This window comes from Littorina saxatilis, linkage group LG14, assembly GCF_037325665.1.
Source record: "Littorina saxatilis isolate snail1 linkage group LG14, US_GU_Lsax_2.0, whole genome shotgun sequence".
In the NCBI taxonomy this organism is placed as follows: domain Eukaryota; kingdom Metazoa; phylum Mollusca; class Gastropoda; order Littorinimorpha; family Littorinidae; genus Littorina; species Littorina saxatilis.
In genome coordinates this window covers 13,054,263-13,071,170 of record NC_090258.1, presented here as the reverse complement: position 1 = coordinate 13,071,170, position 16,908 = coordinate 13,054,263, and the positions used below count along the sequence as shown (strand labels likewise).

General features: G+C 40.4%; 2 long non-coding RNA genes across 3 annotated transcripts; one reads left to right on the top strand and one right to left on the bottom strand.

Moving 5' to 3' along the window:
• The first annotated feature begins 8,178 nt into the window (after positions 1–8,178).
• LOC138947151 (uncharacterized) lies at positions 8,179–11,695 on the top strand. Its single transcript, XR_011449570.1, has 3 exons — positions 8,179–8,567; positions 9,429–9,505; positions 11,500–11,695. It is a non-coding gene; the product is annotated as an uncharacterized lncRNA (long non-coding RNA).
• LOC138947153 (uncharacterized) lies at positions 10,100–15,629 on the bottom strand. Of its 2 annotated transcripts, XR_011449572.1 has the most exons (3): positions 15,376–15,629; positions 14,250–14,450; positions 10,100–11,578 (listed from the first exon to the last, which is right to left on the bottom strand). It is a non-coding gene; the product is annotated as an uncharacterized lncRNA (long non-coding RNA). The 2 variants fall into 2 exon arrangements; XR_011449571.1 differs by lacking the exon at positions 15,376–15,629 and having other exon boundaries at positions 10,205–11,578; positions 14,250–14,644.
• Between the last annotated feature and the right edge of the window lie 1,279 nt (positions 15,630–16,908).

Genomic DNA, 16,908 nt, shown 5'->3' with positions numbered 1-16,908 from the left:
TCACAAGCGAAGCGTCATTTTACTAACATGTCATAACAATAGCGCGACATCCCATTTTGACACCATATCCCATTTGGCCGCCATGCCGTTTCACCGCCATTCCTTTTCGCCCTCATCCCATTATTGCGACATTTCACAAGCCAAGCGTCATTTTTTACTACCGTGTCATAACAATAGCGCGACATCCCACTTTGACATCATCCCATTTGGCCGCCATCCCATTTTTGATTAATTCTTCTTGCCAAGCCTTACTATACTACTATACTGCGTTATTCAACTAAGGAGACATTCCGTTTACGCAAAATCCCATTTTTGCCACAATCCAAAATGTCGCGAAATAGGGATGGCGGCGAAATGGGATGACGGCAAAACGGCATGGCGACACAATGGAAGGTGGCGCTAGTGGTATGACACGGTGGTAAAATGACACTTGGCCTGTGAAATGTCTCGAAAATGGGATGGGGGCAAAATGGGATAACGGCGAAACGGGATTGCGCCAAAATGGGACGTGGAGCTAATGGTACATGACATGGTGGTAACATGACACTTGGCCAGTGACATGTCGCAAAAATGGGATGGGGGCGAAATGGGCAAACGGCGAAACGGGATTGCGCCAAAATGGGATGTGGAGCTAATGGTACATGATATGGTGGTAAAATGACACTTGGCCTGTGAAATGTCGCGAAAATGGGATGGGGGTGAAATGGGATAACGGCGAAACGGGACTAATAGATACCTTGACTTTGGGGTAGCGCGACTCGGTTACTGCTAGCTTTCCACTGGGAGGAAGCGACCCGAATTTTCCAAGCGATGGAACAAAAAAGTAATGAGATTTGTTTTCCTCAATAGATCCCTTCACTTTGGAGATGATGAGTTAAATATCGAGCGCATTTACGTGATTTGTAAAACCTTTTACAAATCGCGGGGCGCGCCCCGTGATTTGTGAAAATGTTTTACATTTTTGCAAATCACGGGTTAACAAGTGTCATAATGTCAGTGGAGGTGAGCTGGAGGTGAGCTGTTGCGGCGAGCGGTCGCAATTTTTTGGCTCTCTCTTTTTCGTGGGATTGTGACTTGTCTGTTCATGCCAGGAGTTCTGTGCTGTGTTCAAAAACGGTGATGGTGGTGCATCACCATATTGGTAATTGTCTTGTTTGCTGTTTTCTCATGTTTTTGTGTGTTTGACACTGTTTGTAGGTGTGTTTGTAAACATCGGTGACATTGTAGAGTTAGCCATGTTTTGTTCCTGCGTGGTCACACTGTTCAGCTAGTGCACGGGACACACGGGAAACAAGGCAGTGTTCATACCAAGCGTGCTGAGAGTGCCCCAGGGCCGGATAGGGGGACCCCTCCAGTGTTTATCCCATGTAGAAACCTCCCTGATTCAGACACTCAGTACACTGTACGCGAAATATGCGGAAGTGCTGAAAAGACCAGTGGCTACGGATCAGTAATCGGGGCTCAGCGTATTGGTGGATTATGGCGCCTGTACCCGAAATCTGTGAAGGCTCGACATGATCTCTTATTAGGAGGCATCAAGTTGAGAAATCAGACTATCAGCCCTTTCGACAAAAATCCCTACATTGTAAGAACTTCGGAAGGCGTCACAGAAAGCAGAACAACCAAGCTGATCATCGGCAATTTGCCACTCAGTTACAGCAATGAGGAAATAGAAAGAAAATTGTCCCAGTTAGGCTGCGAGTCCCACTCCAAGCTTATGATAGAAAGAGACAGAGATGAGAATGGCGGCCTGACCAGATGGCTCACGGGGAGACGGTTCATTTACATAGCCATCCCCTCACAGACCCTTCCACAGAAAGTCTCCATCGGAAGTGCCTCTGTCACCCTATACCACCGAGAACAGAAAGACAAGCCAGAAAACTCTGTCTGCAGCCGCTGCTTCGCCAAGGGCCATAGAGAAGCGATATGTTCTAATGACGTCATCTGCAGAGACTGCAAGCAACCTGGACACAAGGCCGAGGACCCGGCATGCACACTCCTGGATAGCGACGTTGGGGAACAAGGTCTCCCTCAGAAAGTCACGACAGAGCAAGCGAACCCAGATAAGCCTGAACGCCAAAGCAACAACGTCCTGCCCTTCGTGGGCGGTCTAGCACACAGCAGCACTCCAGGATCAGCTCCTTCCCACTACTCTCCAATCCCCCCTCCCCCTCCCCCTCCCCTGCCCCCGCCCAATTCCTCCCCCCTCCCGGCTTCCCCACTTACTCCAAGGAGACTTTCTGGAAGACGCGCTTCAGACGCCACACAGGCTAAGATCAATTTCCCTCGATCCCATTCACTGCCAAGAGAGAAGCGGCCTCACAGTTCTCCGTCCGGTGCTGATGATCCAGCCAAGTCAGCGCGCATCGAGGACCACGCCGACAGCTTGACGGTGAATACTCCAGGCACCCAAAACCTCCCATCATCAACAGCCTCTGAGGCTGTGATCACTTGAGGGGCTAGGGGATGATAGGTTGGTCTTCTGGTAACGGATTGTTGGCACGCCCTATGGACTTCGATTTCTTCTTAAAGCGATTTAAGCAATGATAATTTCTTGCTAAAATGGGAACTATTAAAATAGCAAGTGTTAATATCCATGGATTAAGAAACAGCATCAAAAGAAGAACTTTTGTCCGTGATTTAAGGAAAAAAGATTTTGATGTAATATGTATTCAGGAAACGTATATCTTAGAACACGACGCAGCAGCGTGGGAAAGAGAATGGGGAGGGGCACTGTATTATACAGGGGAAACTATAGTCACAGTATGGGACAGATGATACTCATAAAGAAGGGCTTTGCAGGCGAAATTGAGTGTATTTACAAAAGCCAAAGGATTATTGGTATTCACGTTGTGTTTAATGATAACGATATGTATATTTGGAACGTATATGCACCAGCAGTACATAAGAACAAACAGCGCTTTTTTGAACAGCTAAGAAACCAGGTCAGTAAACCGGAAAATGTTTATAGTGTGGTGTGTGGGGATTTTAATTGTGTGATGGACAATGATTTAGATATTATTAGTGGTGAAAATCACAGCGAAAAAGATATTGACACATTCTGTGATTGTATGGCTCAGAATGAGTTAATAGACGTGTGGCGATTATTTCACCATGGAGAAAAAGAATATACATGGTCAAGGAAAAATCCTTTTATCGCCCGCAGACTGGATTATATTTTTGCCACAGAATCAGTATTAAATAGGGTAACAGAATGTGCAATTCACTCGGTTGCACAATCTGACCACAGACTCGTTTCCCTCTCCAATAACATGTCTCAAATCAAGAGGGGACCCTCATATTGGAAATTAAATGACAGTTTGTTACACGATAAAACTTTTGTAGACTCAATGAATAAACTATTAACAGACTATGCTAATGAAAACACCGAAACAGATGATCAACTAAAATGGGAACTCTGCAAAATTAAAATAAGGGAATGGTGCATGGCATACTGTAAAACTAAGAACAAATTATCAAACAGAAGAAAAGCAGAGTTACAGTCTGAATTAGATGAGATAGAGAAGAATTTGGCTCTTAACCCGACAGACAAAGAATTAGTTGATCAACGGGAGAAGTATAAGACAGAAATGGAATTGTATGCGATTAGAGAAGCAAAAGGTGCCCATGCACGGGCACGTGTAAAATTTATTGAAGACGGGGAAAAAAACACTAAATACTTTCTCAACCTAGAAAAGGCTCGAGCAAATAGTAAAGTAATGGATAGACTAACTAATGAGGAGGGACAAGTATTGAAAAAAAGACAAGATATTGTAAAAGAGCAAACTCGTTTTTATTCAAATAGATACAAAAAAAGAATTAACTTTGATGAACAATATGTTAAAATGTTTTTACAAAACGTAGAAGTTCCACAATTGACCGAAGAACAAAAAATAGCATTGAGGGCATTTTAACTGAAGATGAAATCACAAAGGCTTTAAAAATAATGAAAAATGGCTCAGCACCGGGCGGAGATGGTCTAACAACTGGTTTTATGAAATTTTTCTGGTGTCAGATAAAGACAATGGTTATGTCTTCCTTGAACGCCGCTTTTGATAATGGTCAAATGTCTCCGACCCAAAAGAGAGCAGTTATAACATTAATACACAAAGGGAAGCAACTGTCAAGGGATGATCTGAATAACTGGCGACCAATATCTTTACTAAACTCAGATTATAAGTTACTGGCAAAGTGTCTAGCAGTACGCCTAAAAAGTGTGCTTGGAACAATAATTCATGAAAATCAGTTTGGTTTTATGAAAGGCAGAAATAGTAGCACAGCAGTTAGAATGATTGATGATATAATTACACATCTCAAACAAACGAACAAACCAGGGCTACTCCTAGCTCTAGACTACAAAGCAGCTTTCGACACAATATCAAAAGAATACATAATGTATGCCTTTAAACGCTTCAATTTTGGTAACACTTTTGTTAGATGGGTCACTACGCTCATGAACGAAACAGTAAGTTGTGTAAATTATATGGGGTGGTTGTCAGAACCTATAGAAATGAACGCTGGAATTCGACAAGGCTGCTCATTCTCACCAATGGCCTTCGTGCTCGCCTTAGAGCTGCTGGCAGTCAAGATGAGGGCAGATCAGTCAGTTAAAGGGGTATTCTTGCCATCAGCCAATAGTACTAATCAAGAAAGACTATTGAAAATGATCTTGTACGCTGATGATATTACGCTTTTTCTGAAAGGCACTGATGATGTGCAAAATGCTCTGACATTGGTGTCATATTTCTCCAAGTTCTCAGGACTGGCTGTGAACAGACTGAAATCGGAGGCCATGTGGTTGGGTTCACAGAAGTACTCTGAGGAGCAGCCATGTGGCTTCAGATGGAAATCTAAAGTCAAAATTCTTGGTATATATTTTTGTAATAATTTAGAAGCCTCGGAAATCGAAGAAAACTGGACAGAAAAAATCAATCATATTCAGAGCACAATGATTAAGTGGTCTAAGAGAAACTGCAGTATAATGGGAAAGATTTGCCTTGTAAAATCACTTTTGATCCCTCAATTAACACATGCTTTGCAAGCTTTGATTATACCCGAAAAGATCATATGTAAACTGAACTCAATGTTTTTCAGATTTATTTGGAAAAAAAGATTTTCAAACACAAAAGCCTATGAAAAGGTAAAACGAAAAGTTATGTGCCAGGAAACAAGTAAAGGTGGCCTAAATATGATTGATTTGGGTGACTTTCAAAAATCCTTTGCACTTGGATGGTTCTCGAAATTACTGCAACCAAACGAAGAAGCTTGGAAAAGTATTCCACTCAGTATGTTCTCCAAACTCGGAAAAAATCTATGCTGCTTTCAAGCAAACGTCAAACCAGCCTTATTTAAAGGGTTGGGGTTGATTACAAACAAGTTCTGGAAAAGCGTTTTAGAATGTTGGCTTGACAACCATGAAAAGATATTACCATGCGTGCAAAAAATGACCCAGCTGGAGAATTTATGCCTATGGAATAACTCTCTAATTGCTTATCATGGCAAGACAATGTTTCTACGTGATTGGGTTACATCTGATATATGCTATGTGAAGGATTTATACGAGAACAATATGTTTTTACCATTTCACAGGATTTGTGAAAGAGTTGGGCATAAACCAACAAGACTATTTGAATATGGGGCAATTCGCACAGCAATAGCATCCCTTTTTTTGAAGATGAATGATAATGGAATACAAGCTATGAAGGTAATGGATTATCAAAAAATAAGTACATTTAAACCCAGGCAGTTTCGTAAATTAATGGTAGACGCTTATCAAACTGAGACTATTGCAGTCAGTTTCTGGAAAAGAAAGATGGGAATTGAAATAAACAAGGACATTTGGCAGATAGCAAGCAACGCATCAAAAGAAGTAAGATTGAGACTGCTACACTGGAAAATAACTCATAACATTTATCCAACGAACATTATATTGTATAAAATGGGCATTGCAGAGAGTATTAGTAGTACACATTGTACAGAAGAGACAGATTATATCGAACATTTCTTTTATTATTGTAGAAAAATAAGCAAAGTGTGGAATCTTGTTGAAGAAGCCTTCTTCACCGCTTGTTCGAAGAGAATTCATGTTGAAGTGCGGGATGCCCTATTTGGCCTAGTTAAAAGGAATTCTATTTCATCCGCTGAAGCAAACTATGTCAATTTGCTGATCTTGATTGCAAAAATGTGCATAGGTATTTATAGATACGGTACCCCTTTAGAGATCGGATGTATTTTTCAAAAAGAGTTAAGTTTAAGAAAAAATAATTGACTTGTGACTCGCATATGTGTTGCTATCTGTGAAATTGAAATAAAGAAACGTTAGGTTAAAAAAAAAAAAAAAAAAAAAGTGTCATAATTTTTACCTCTCTGAGGGTACACTTGAGTTTGATTATTTTTACCTCTTCTGATGTCATTTTTCAAATTGGGGGTAACGGACAGTTTTGCAGGTCAATTCTTGTTGCTTTCATATATATTAAATTGTGTCTACTCTGCTCTGTATTGTGCCACTTTTTTGGGTTAAAATCGCTCAGATGCTATAGGAAATACACGCCGGTACCTCCGCTGCACCCGAAAAAAGCCGGGGCCCCTTGCTGCGCACCGGGGCCGAGCCACGAGAGGTGAGTTTCTGCACTAAATCTTCTCTGTTTTCTCCAAAATGACATATCATCACGTAACTGGCGTTTGTACTTCGACCTAAGGTGTTATAGCATCCCATCATCGGTTTTATTCTTTCCCTCGATTCAATTCTGAACTCTGAGCTTCAATTGTTTATGCTTTTTAAGTGAATTATATGTAAATATTGACTTTCCACAATTATTTCGGAAAATCAAGCTTATCAAACAAGCTGCAGAGAATTGGAATGTAATTATTGGTTATTTATTGACATCTGGCTCAAGTGGTGTCATCTAAATTCACGCGGTTGAATCATATTTCTTGAATCTCTACTGTCACTGAACGAATTTGTTGCTGCGCACCGGGGCCACTGTGGGCTGCGCACCGGGGCACTATTTGTGCAATTGATGCTGCGCACCGCGGCCAGTAATAAATGTGTTATTATGCTCCTTCAAAGTGTGTAGCATACTGTTTTTGGTTGCGACCGTACTTGAGGATCTTTGTTTGTTTGTCAGCTTGTCCCGAGGGGACGCAACACTAGCTGTCGTCTGCTAGCTATTTTTTTCTTCACATTGTTACCTGCAGGGACCTCGGTTCCGCAAGGTCTGTAGGCCTGCCCCTTACAAAATTGATTGAATAATGACCGCCCTCTTCAAGCACGACTGTCAATAAAAAATAAATATTTGAACATGCTTGAAGAGGACGGTCATTATGCAATCAAGAAGCCACTGCTAAACCCTTCCCCAGTATGTGACAATCATCTATTGCTTTATTGAGAACATCGTCTACTCTTCTCGTAGTTCAATAACAATAACAATAATAGCACTTTATTGCGCCAAATATAACCGTTCTTACCAAGACAGGAGGAATCTGACTCGCCACGTGTGCAAGGAGTCCCCACTACCCATTCATACCTGCCACACATGCGACAGTGCATTTACGTCGGCACGAAATTTGCACACACACGACAAGAACCCCCAGTTCCAGTGCCCCCTTTGTTGCCGTTATTTCAAGCAGCAACAGTCGTTGAGGCGTCATCAAAAGAAAAGTTGTCTCTTGGCATTTAAGCAGTGAATGCAAACGCCATTTGTCTAGTCATGAGGTCACAAGAAAATCTGAAACTTGAGCAACTCAAGTACTGTGAAGGAATTTTAACTGCCGAACAACAACAAGCTGCTTTTTTACCTGTTGGGATTCCCAGTGACGCCGTTCTTTAGAAAAATATTTCACACGTAAAGGCTCAGTCAAGGTCTGAGAGAGAAAGAGAGAGAGAGAGAGAGAGAGAGAGAGAGAGAGAGAGAGAGAGAGAGAGAGAGAGAGAGAGTGACAAGATAAACAAGAAAAAAATGTCAATGTATTAACTAAGGTGAATCAATGATGAAAACAATTATGACGAACAGCAAAATATGTAGAGGTTACACGCCGAGTCTCAGTGATTATTAAAGATATAGTGTCCGCGCCGCCATTTTGGAGAGTTTTTTGTCGAATTCGGCCGATTTGAAGATTTTGGGGAATCTAGTGTACCTTAATTAAGACGCACTGACCTGGCCCGGTTTGCTCAATAAAGCACCACAAGTATGCTAAATAATTAAATCAAAATGAGTTTTTTGACGTCTGCTCTCCACCATTTGAAGATTAAAATTGGCCGTCATAGACTGGTTTTCGTCGCGAGCGTGCCGTTTTCATGACGACTCAAAACAATGGCGGATGGGATGGCCGCTTTGTGACAACAAGCCCACACGTTTCAATAAGAAATCGACTCAAGGTGGTTCAGAAAGCAGCAGACTGACTGGGAACGACACAGAATCACGAGAAAGTCATGCTCGACGCACAAAATGCAAAGTTATCAACAGCAATCAGTGGGAAAGTTGGATTGAACATCATGAGTGTTACCGTCGTGTGGCGGTGTGCGCTGACTACCCACGACGCAGAGCTCTCTCCTGCTGCCGGGATTTGTAAGTAAAGCAAGTGTTGTGTAGACTTTGGACAGACCTAGACAAATGTTGCTGCCGTTTTTGTCTGTGTGTCTGCTGGTGTGTAGAGCGAATGAAGCATCCATCAAGCGAGTGCACGAACGTGTAGTGTGCAGGGTCGATTGAGTCCAGTTTTGGTTTGAACGCGGACACGCCACGGTGTGTGTGTGTGTCTGTGCACTGCACAGGAGCTTGTATCAAAGTGCCGGTCGATCATTATTTACTCCTTCATCCCTACAGTCTTCTTACAACTACACGTATACTACGCATTCGCTAGCCTGGTAAGGGCGTACATGCAGGAGTAAATAATGATCAACTGGCAGTTGGGTACAAGCTCGTGTGGTGCACTGTCTAGAGGAGACTGAGACTGACACTGTGACAGACAGACAGAGTAGGTAATCCCCCTAAAAATTGTTTTGAGATGGAAAAAGTAAGGTCAGTCAGCACAGTCTTTGGATGTAGTGCAACAGAAAATGTTATTTATAACTGACATTTTATATTGTCAGCGGTATGAGTTTTTCTGTGCCTAAAGTTTTTAATGTTGTGATTTTGCAGGAAAAACTATGATTGAAGCTTATTGTAAGGCTTTGTGAAAGGGTAACTTTTTAACGAAGATCACATTCTTCCTCGGACGGCGTTCATTGAAGCAAACACTAAATGCGGCAGAATCTCATTCATCCTTTCTTTTTTAACTACCGTTTTTAAGTGTCGCTGTGCATGTTGAAAGCTTCATGTTCAGAACTGATGTTGCTGTAGAACTGTATGTAATTGGCCAGCCTTTGGTTTACACTTAGTGGTTTATATGTTGCTATAATTACTAAAACTATTTTTTTTAATTTTCAGGGGAAAAGCACCCGGACATCAAACATTCTTGCAATGTGTGGCAATAATGGTTTAAAATATTTCGGACAAAGCTCAAGGTGAGTTTAAATGTTCATAATTCTGATGTAAGTCAAGCTTATCTTTTATCTTGAGTAACTATCTCTGTCATGTCTCTCTCAGGCACAGAAAAGTTGCCAGGAACCGATTCCTTGAGTGTGGCCAATTGTTCCCCATTTCAAGGTTCACTTGAGCTGCAGGAAATTTTGCTGAGTGATTAAAAGTTATGGATTCTTTAAAAAGGTGTACGTTTGAGGATAAGACACTGTCAAAGTTTTGAAACAGTATTTTTCTTCTTCATGGTTATAAAAAAACTGCAGCACCTGTGTTCAATTTCTGAAGATGCATTATTACTACAGTGGCACCCCCCTTTTACGACCTCAAACAATCTGAGAAAATCGAGTCTAAAAAAGGAACGAGTCTTAAAATGGGGGTAATTTTACAGAGGTTATGAACAGAAAATGTGAGAAAACAAGGTCTTAAAAAGAAGGGAGTTTTAAATTGGGGGGTCATAGAAGGGAGGTTCCACTGCATTAATCATGCCATGGAAATCATGATCGGTTTACAGATAAATACAATAACAATTAAAAGCAATTTGCAGCCCAGTGTCTTATTATTTGATCATATTCTGTCTATTTTTATCATTGCATCTTTGCTACAGAAATTCATGGTTACATCTTGACCAAAAGTCAATTATTATCAATAAACCAAACAACATGCGCACACAAAAACATACTCAATTGTCAAGAACAGTGTCTATTTTATTCCATGTAGATCTCAAATCCACAGGCACACATCCTCGCTGCACAGTTCAAAGGTGCTACACATGAAACTATTCTTGGAATTCGAGCACTTTTCAACACCTGTATATATTTGTTTTGCACAAGTTTTACTAGACCTGTGAATTCAACGCATTAATCAATACACTTTCAGGACTCTCTTCCCCAGACTTTATTGCTCATGTCAGCTGTTTCCATGCACAAATAGTCACCCTGTATGTATCTTTGGCTTGATATGCAAGTGTCTAAACAGAAAGAAAAAACACTAAAAACCAAACACAAAAATTCATTCAGTGAGAGTGAATGTACGTGTACACATCCTAAAAAACACGAAATGAATAGTCATTCTGTCAGTCTTTGATACTGATCCAAGACATTGATGTGACGAAGAAAGGGGTAAGTTTATTTTAGAAAGCTAAAATCTTTCAGAGGGAAATGGTGTTATCAAACACTGGTCGTTTCACATGCTCCCTGGAAATCACTGAAAGCAGACCTCTTCAACTTCAGAAGACCCTCCCTCGTCTTCTTTTTGAGGGGCTATCTAGAGATACTCCAGTGCCGAGAGTATGAAATAAATAAATATATAGCTGTCTGTCAGCGTTCTCTAGAATGAAAATGTCTCTACAAGGTGCAGAACTGTGCACATAATAAAAAAAACACCACACACACAACATATGTTCAAACACTGATCCAAATGTTGGGGGTGGGCGTTTACTAGGTACTAACGGCGCTTACAAGGTAGATTACAGTACATTAAAAAAACAATATACATTATTTGTATTTTTGACCAAATTATGACATTTTACACAGATTGAGACAGTCAGTGTTCCTCAAGGGGAACAAGGACTGTCAAGGTGTGTGTAAAATGTCATATGTTGGTCAAAAATACAAATAACATTTATGTATCGATTGGTTCTGGTTAGAATTCCTTTTAATTGTTTTTTTTAATGTACAAACATGCACTATTTTGTAGTCTCAGCTGGCCGTCTAATATGGAATGTGACAGAGCATGTGTAAACCAACCCACACAGAAACGCACTTTGTTTAACACCACAATGTACTCCAATGCAGGCAACAAGGAAGAAAGTCAGTGTACTGGCCAGTTGGATCTATAATGTCATTCCTATGACCCATACACAGCAACTGCACATGGCAACTCTTACACCTTCACCCGAATAGCCAATATCTTTCCTCAATATAACTCTGAATGATGCGTATCGTTTGGCTTTATTGATCTTTCCCTCTTCTTCTTCCAGGACCAGGGCATCTTCAATCTCTTCTTTGTGTGTGGGCCAGTAGGAGCCTGCTGTCATCAAGCACCAGTGCCTTGAAGTCCTGGAGCATAAACAGAAAATCACCCATCAGTGAAGACACTTAATTCAAACTTCGAAAAGGGTTGAAAAAATTAACCAAATGCAAGAAAAAGTGTGAAAATAAAGAGTTACAAAAGAGTGTTTGTAATCTATTCATACATGTACGTAATGGATTGCAAGTGTGAGTAAAAGGTGGTGGTGGGTGGGAGAGGGGGGATGGGATATACCTGTGGGCATTGGCTTTCCAGATTTTTAGCATTCTGACACACTTAGCATTCTGAAAATGTGACGTGTTCTAGTGCTCCTGACGAGCAAAAGTGTCAGTTACACATCTTTAGCTACTTGGAATGAATGCCCAGTTTACCATTGCATTGTACAGTGAAACCCTAACTTTGCCCCCCCCCCTCCCCCCTTTTAAAAAAACACAACAACATTTGTCTTAAAAGACACTACTTTCTCAGATTCCTGTTTATAACCTCTATTCTAAGACATTCTGCTTTTCTTTGATTGAGTTTGCTGTATATACATATATATCTTAAAAGGGCTCCACTGTATCTCTAAATTTTTTCTCTACAAGAGGTATTGTAGCAGTATCTGTCAAGTGCTCAACCGCAAAAAGGTCAATTTGATATAATTATTCAATACTGATGTTTCAAGCTAAGCAGAACTGCTGTTTGACATGTGGTTGGAAAATGTGCTTCAGGGATTGTCTTGTTTAAAAAAAAATTGAACAGGAAGGCAGACATCTATTTGAACTGCAAAGCAGACACAATTCAAAAACCTACACATCATTATTATGACTTCCTACATAACAGCATGATCATGGAATCTGTTAGCCAATGTGTCAGATCATAACGATCATTATGGAGGCAGAAATGATCCCCTCAATCTGTAAAATATCCTTCTTTACAAACAGCATACAGGTGTAGCTAAAACAGAATTCATATTACAGTGAAACCCCCTTTTACGATCTCCCAAAATCTGATAAAATCAGGTATTAACAAGTCGCGTAAGGCGAAAATACAATATTTAGTCAAGTAGCTGTCGAACTCACAGAATGAAACTGAACGCAACGCAACGCAGCAAGACCGTATACTCGTAGCATCGTCACTCCACCGCCTGTGGCAAAGGCAGTGCACGTGGAATTGACAAGAAGAGCGGGGTAGTGGTTACGCTATGCTGCATAGCACGCTTTTCTGTACCTCTCTTCGTTTTAACTTTCTGAGCGTGTTTTTAATCCAAACATATCATATCTATATATTTTTGGAATCAGGAACCGACAAGGAATAAGATGAAAGTGTTTTTAAATTGATTTCGAAAAAAAAATTTTGATAATAATTTTTATATATTTAATTTTCAGAGCTTGTTTTTAATCCGAATATAACATATTTATATGTTTTTGGAATCAGCAAATGATGGAGAATAAGATAAACGTAAATTTGGATCGTTTTATAAATTTTTATTTTTTTTACAATTTTCCGATTTTTAATGACCAAAGTCATTAATTAATTTTTAAGCCACCAAGCTGAAATGCAATACCGAACCCCGGGCTTCGTCGAAGAGTACTTGACCAAACTTTCAACCAATTTGGTTGAAAAATGAGGGCGTGACAGTGCCGCCTCAACTTTCACGAAAAGCCGGATATGACGTCATCAAAGACATTTATCAAAAAACTGAAAAAAACGTTCGGGGATTTCATACCCAGGAACTCTCATGTCAAATTTCATAAAGATCGGTCCAGTAGTTTAGTCTGAATCGCTCTACACACACACACACACACACGCACGCACACACACACATACACCACGACCCTCGTTTCGATTCCCCCTCGATGTTAAAATATTTAGTCAAAACTTGACTAAATATAAAAAGCAGGAAGTCTTAAAATGAAGGTGAATTTTCATAGGTTATGACCAGAAAATCTGAAAAGCAAGGTCTAAATATAGGGGAGATCTTGAATTGTAAAGGTTTTTAAAAGGGGGGGTTCACGGTACAGCACCCTAATTGTGAGGACTGTTCATTTATTTCCCTTTATGAGACACTAAAAGGTTGTGGGTACTGAAATATAACTGCACAAAATATCTTGACAAAATCTGGATGCTGAAGCTGAATTTTCATTCTTTTTCAATATTTTTTGAAACCAGGAAATACACACATTCCCTAGAATGAAAAAAAAAGCACCGGTAATGTAATTTGTGACTGAGACCTAAAAACCTCACCGTTAGTCATTATTTAGTATACCCTGTAACAAAGTCTTCGACCTCACAAATCTTGCAGAATAAAAAGGTACTTACTCGAATGATTGAGTTTGGAGGAGGCGTGGGGGTTGAGGGGGGAAGCAGTGAGAGAAAGTACTTATAACTATAGTCCTGATTCACCTTCAAATTGTTTTTTGGGCCACCCAGACCACTATTTACACCCCCACTTACACACAATTTTACTTATTTTCTGCACACATTACATTCCTAAAACACACACACATCCACACATAACAAATACACAACACGCACTGATTTTCTTGACATTGTTCAGTTGGATAAATGTAATTTCTTCATTTTTTGTGATAGCAGTAAGCACTCTATTGGAATTCACAAAATTACCCTTGGCTCTAACATCATAAGTCTTTTTCTTTTAACTCCTGCACACAAAGAAAGTATCTATTAATATTATAAGTATAACTAGTCCTCACTTACCTTCAAATTGTTATTCGGATCAGCCTTCCCCTTGCCCAGCAAACCAATTTCAGTTTGAGAAGACTTGGACCAGTCCTTGCCTCTGCATTAGCTCACACCTCTGCTAATTCCTCTCCCTATCCTGCCTCGATGTGCACTTTTCTCTTGAAGTTGAACGAGCAGCCTGGCCGCTTGTTGTTTTGAATGTAAAACTTCCATAGCCTGAAAATAAAGACAAATGCTTGAAAAGAATACACTATATATTAATCAATCTCCCTCACAGTTAATGAGTTATTTGTAGCAAACTTCAATCATAATCAGGAAAAGCTCACTTGAGTTTTGACAGCTGGCACACAACGTTCACGCACACAACAGTGTAGTTTGTACTCTTTTTTTCACGTGTATACAAAAATACAATTTATATATATTATGTGATTATATCACAAGCATAATACACACACACACACACACACACACACACACACACACACACACACACAAACACACACATAATCACACTCATGCACACAGTGACACACACACACACAGTCACATGTTTCATGCACACAGTCACAGTGACACACACACACAGTGATACAAGTCACACACACACACACACACACACACACACACACACACACACACACACACACACACACAACAAATGCACAAGACACTGATATCCTCGACATTGTTCAGAGGGATAAGTATAATTTCTTCTCTTTTGGGTTACTATAATGAGAAAAGACATAATTTTCAGAGCTCTCTATTTGTCTGAAACATGAATGCGCTTTGCTTCGAACTCTCGCACGTTTACTGTTCCCTGTGTTCGATCAGTGACATGAATGGAATTTGAAACAAATGCATAAGCTTATAGGTAAAAGCACAACTTTAGAGACATATATTTGAAATGATCACCAACAGGCAACACATATGTCCAAGATAATCTGAATGAGTACTGCTCCTAAACAAAGTACGAGTATGATCTTCGTCAGGGCGAATCATTTTGAGTGCTACACTAACAGGGCTTTTTGACTCGCATCGATCGATTCATTTGCAGTCCTGCTGAGAGCAACTTGTACACTGATACTGACTTGTCCTATTGAAAGCTTTATTTCCTGTCAGACAACGTTAACACTTGACTTACCTTTTCACTTTCAGACTACAATGATCGCAGGGAGACGCCATTGTTGACACATTTGACAAGGGAAATCACCCAACCATTACAAGAGTGCTCTTTCCTTGGATTCTGTTACGACAATTAATTAGCTATCAAAACTGTTGAATTTGCAAAGTTAAGTTATTCCTCATGGATGGTAGCATTATTTGTAACGTAGAATCTTACGGTGATGCTTTGAAAGCGATCTGAAGGCCTTTTCCCGGCGGATACTATCCCTTTAAAAATAATGGTCGAAGTTAGCGGATCATGAAAAATGCGAGCTTTAGCGAGCTTTTTCATGACCGCCAACTGAGACCATTATTTTTTATAATCACTGAGACGAGGTGTGTAACCTCTTTATTCCTCCTTTCTTCAGTTATTCAAAGAAAAGAGGAGGGTTTTTGCGAAAGTTTGATCGAATCCTATTCACTCAACCAGTCAACCTGCGCAGGCGATCGATTAATGCGCGGTTGTATAGTTCCGTGCAAATCATTCCATTCTGTTAACACTTCTTGTCAGTTTTCCTATTTTGGACTAAAATCAAGTACACAGATATGCTGTTATTCTGCTGTGGCGGCAAAGGCAGATATTGTGTGTTCTGTATATGTTTTGGTATCGCTTCGGATAATGTTCTTTCGTCAAATGGGACTAGCAGACGAACTTTTGCACCCGTGTTCCAACGTTAAAAACTGTATGAAGTTCAGTTTTCTGGGGAAAATAGTGTATGAAACCGCTTTATGTTGTTTAAATTGATGAGATGTGTGCATTTGGTTGCGTGTGATCTGTTTATTAAATGAAATATTGTTGAAAACTGACCGTCGGATTGCAGTCTGTTGTCGAAGAAACTGAGTGAAAAGAAGGGGAACTACTCTTGTCGCTAGACAAAGTATGAGTTACTTGCCTTGCGGGAAATTGCTTGTGATGAACGTTTGAGCACGGCAAATCTAGATTCAGAAAACAACCGAACTCATGGATTTTATATGAAGATTCATGTGTTCAGGCCTGTAGTTGTTAATTTAAATGCGGTATGTTTGTATTGTTTGCTCCAGAGATGTATACTTCGTACGTTAGAGCGTTCGGAACTTTTCAGTCGCAAAAAGTAGTACCGAAACAGAACAACTTCTCAACCCATTGCACTATCGAGGATTCAGGCTGTTGCTGGGTCGTTATTTGTTTGGTTGCTGGGTCATTATCGAAAAATAACTACCCCTACAAGTTTACAGAGGTAAAGAAGCAGAGGGGGGAATAAATCATTATTATTAATTCATTTAAATACAACCATGGTAATAGAGAGAGAGAGAGTGAGGGAGGGAGAGTGAGGGAGGGAGAGAGAGAGAGGGAGAGAGAGAGAGATAGAGAGAGAGAGAGGGTGTGAGAGAGGGAGAGAGAGAGGTAGGGGGAGAGGGAGGGAAGGAGAGAGAGAGAGAGAGAGAGAGGGAGGGGGCGAGAGAGAGAGAGGGAGAGAAAGAGCGGAGGGAGGGGTGGGGAAGAGAGAGCGAGAGAGAGGGAGAGTGGCAGGGA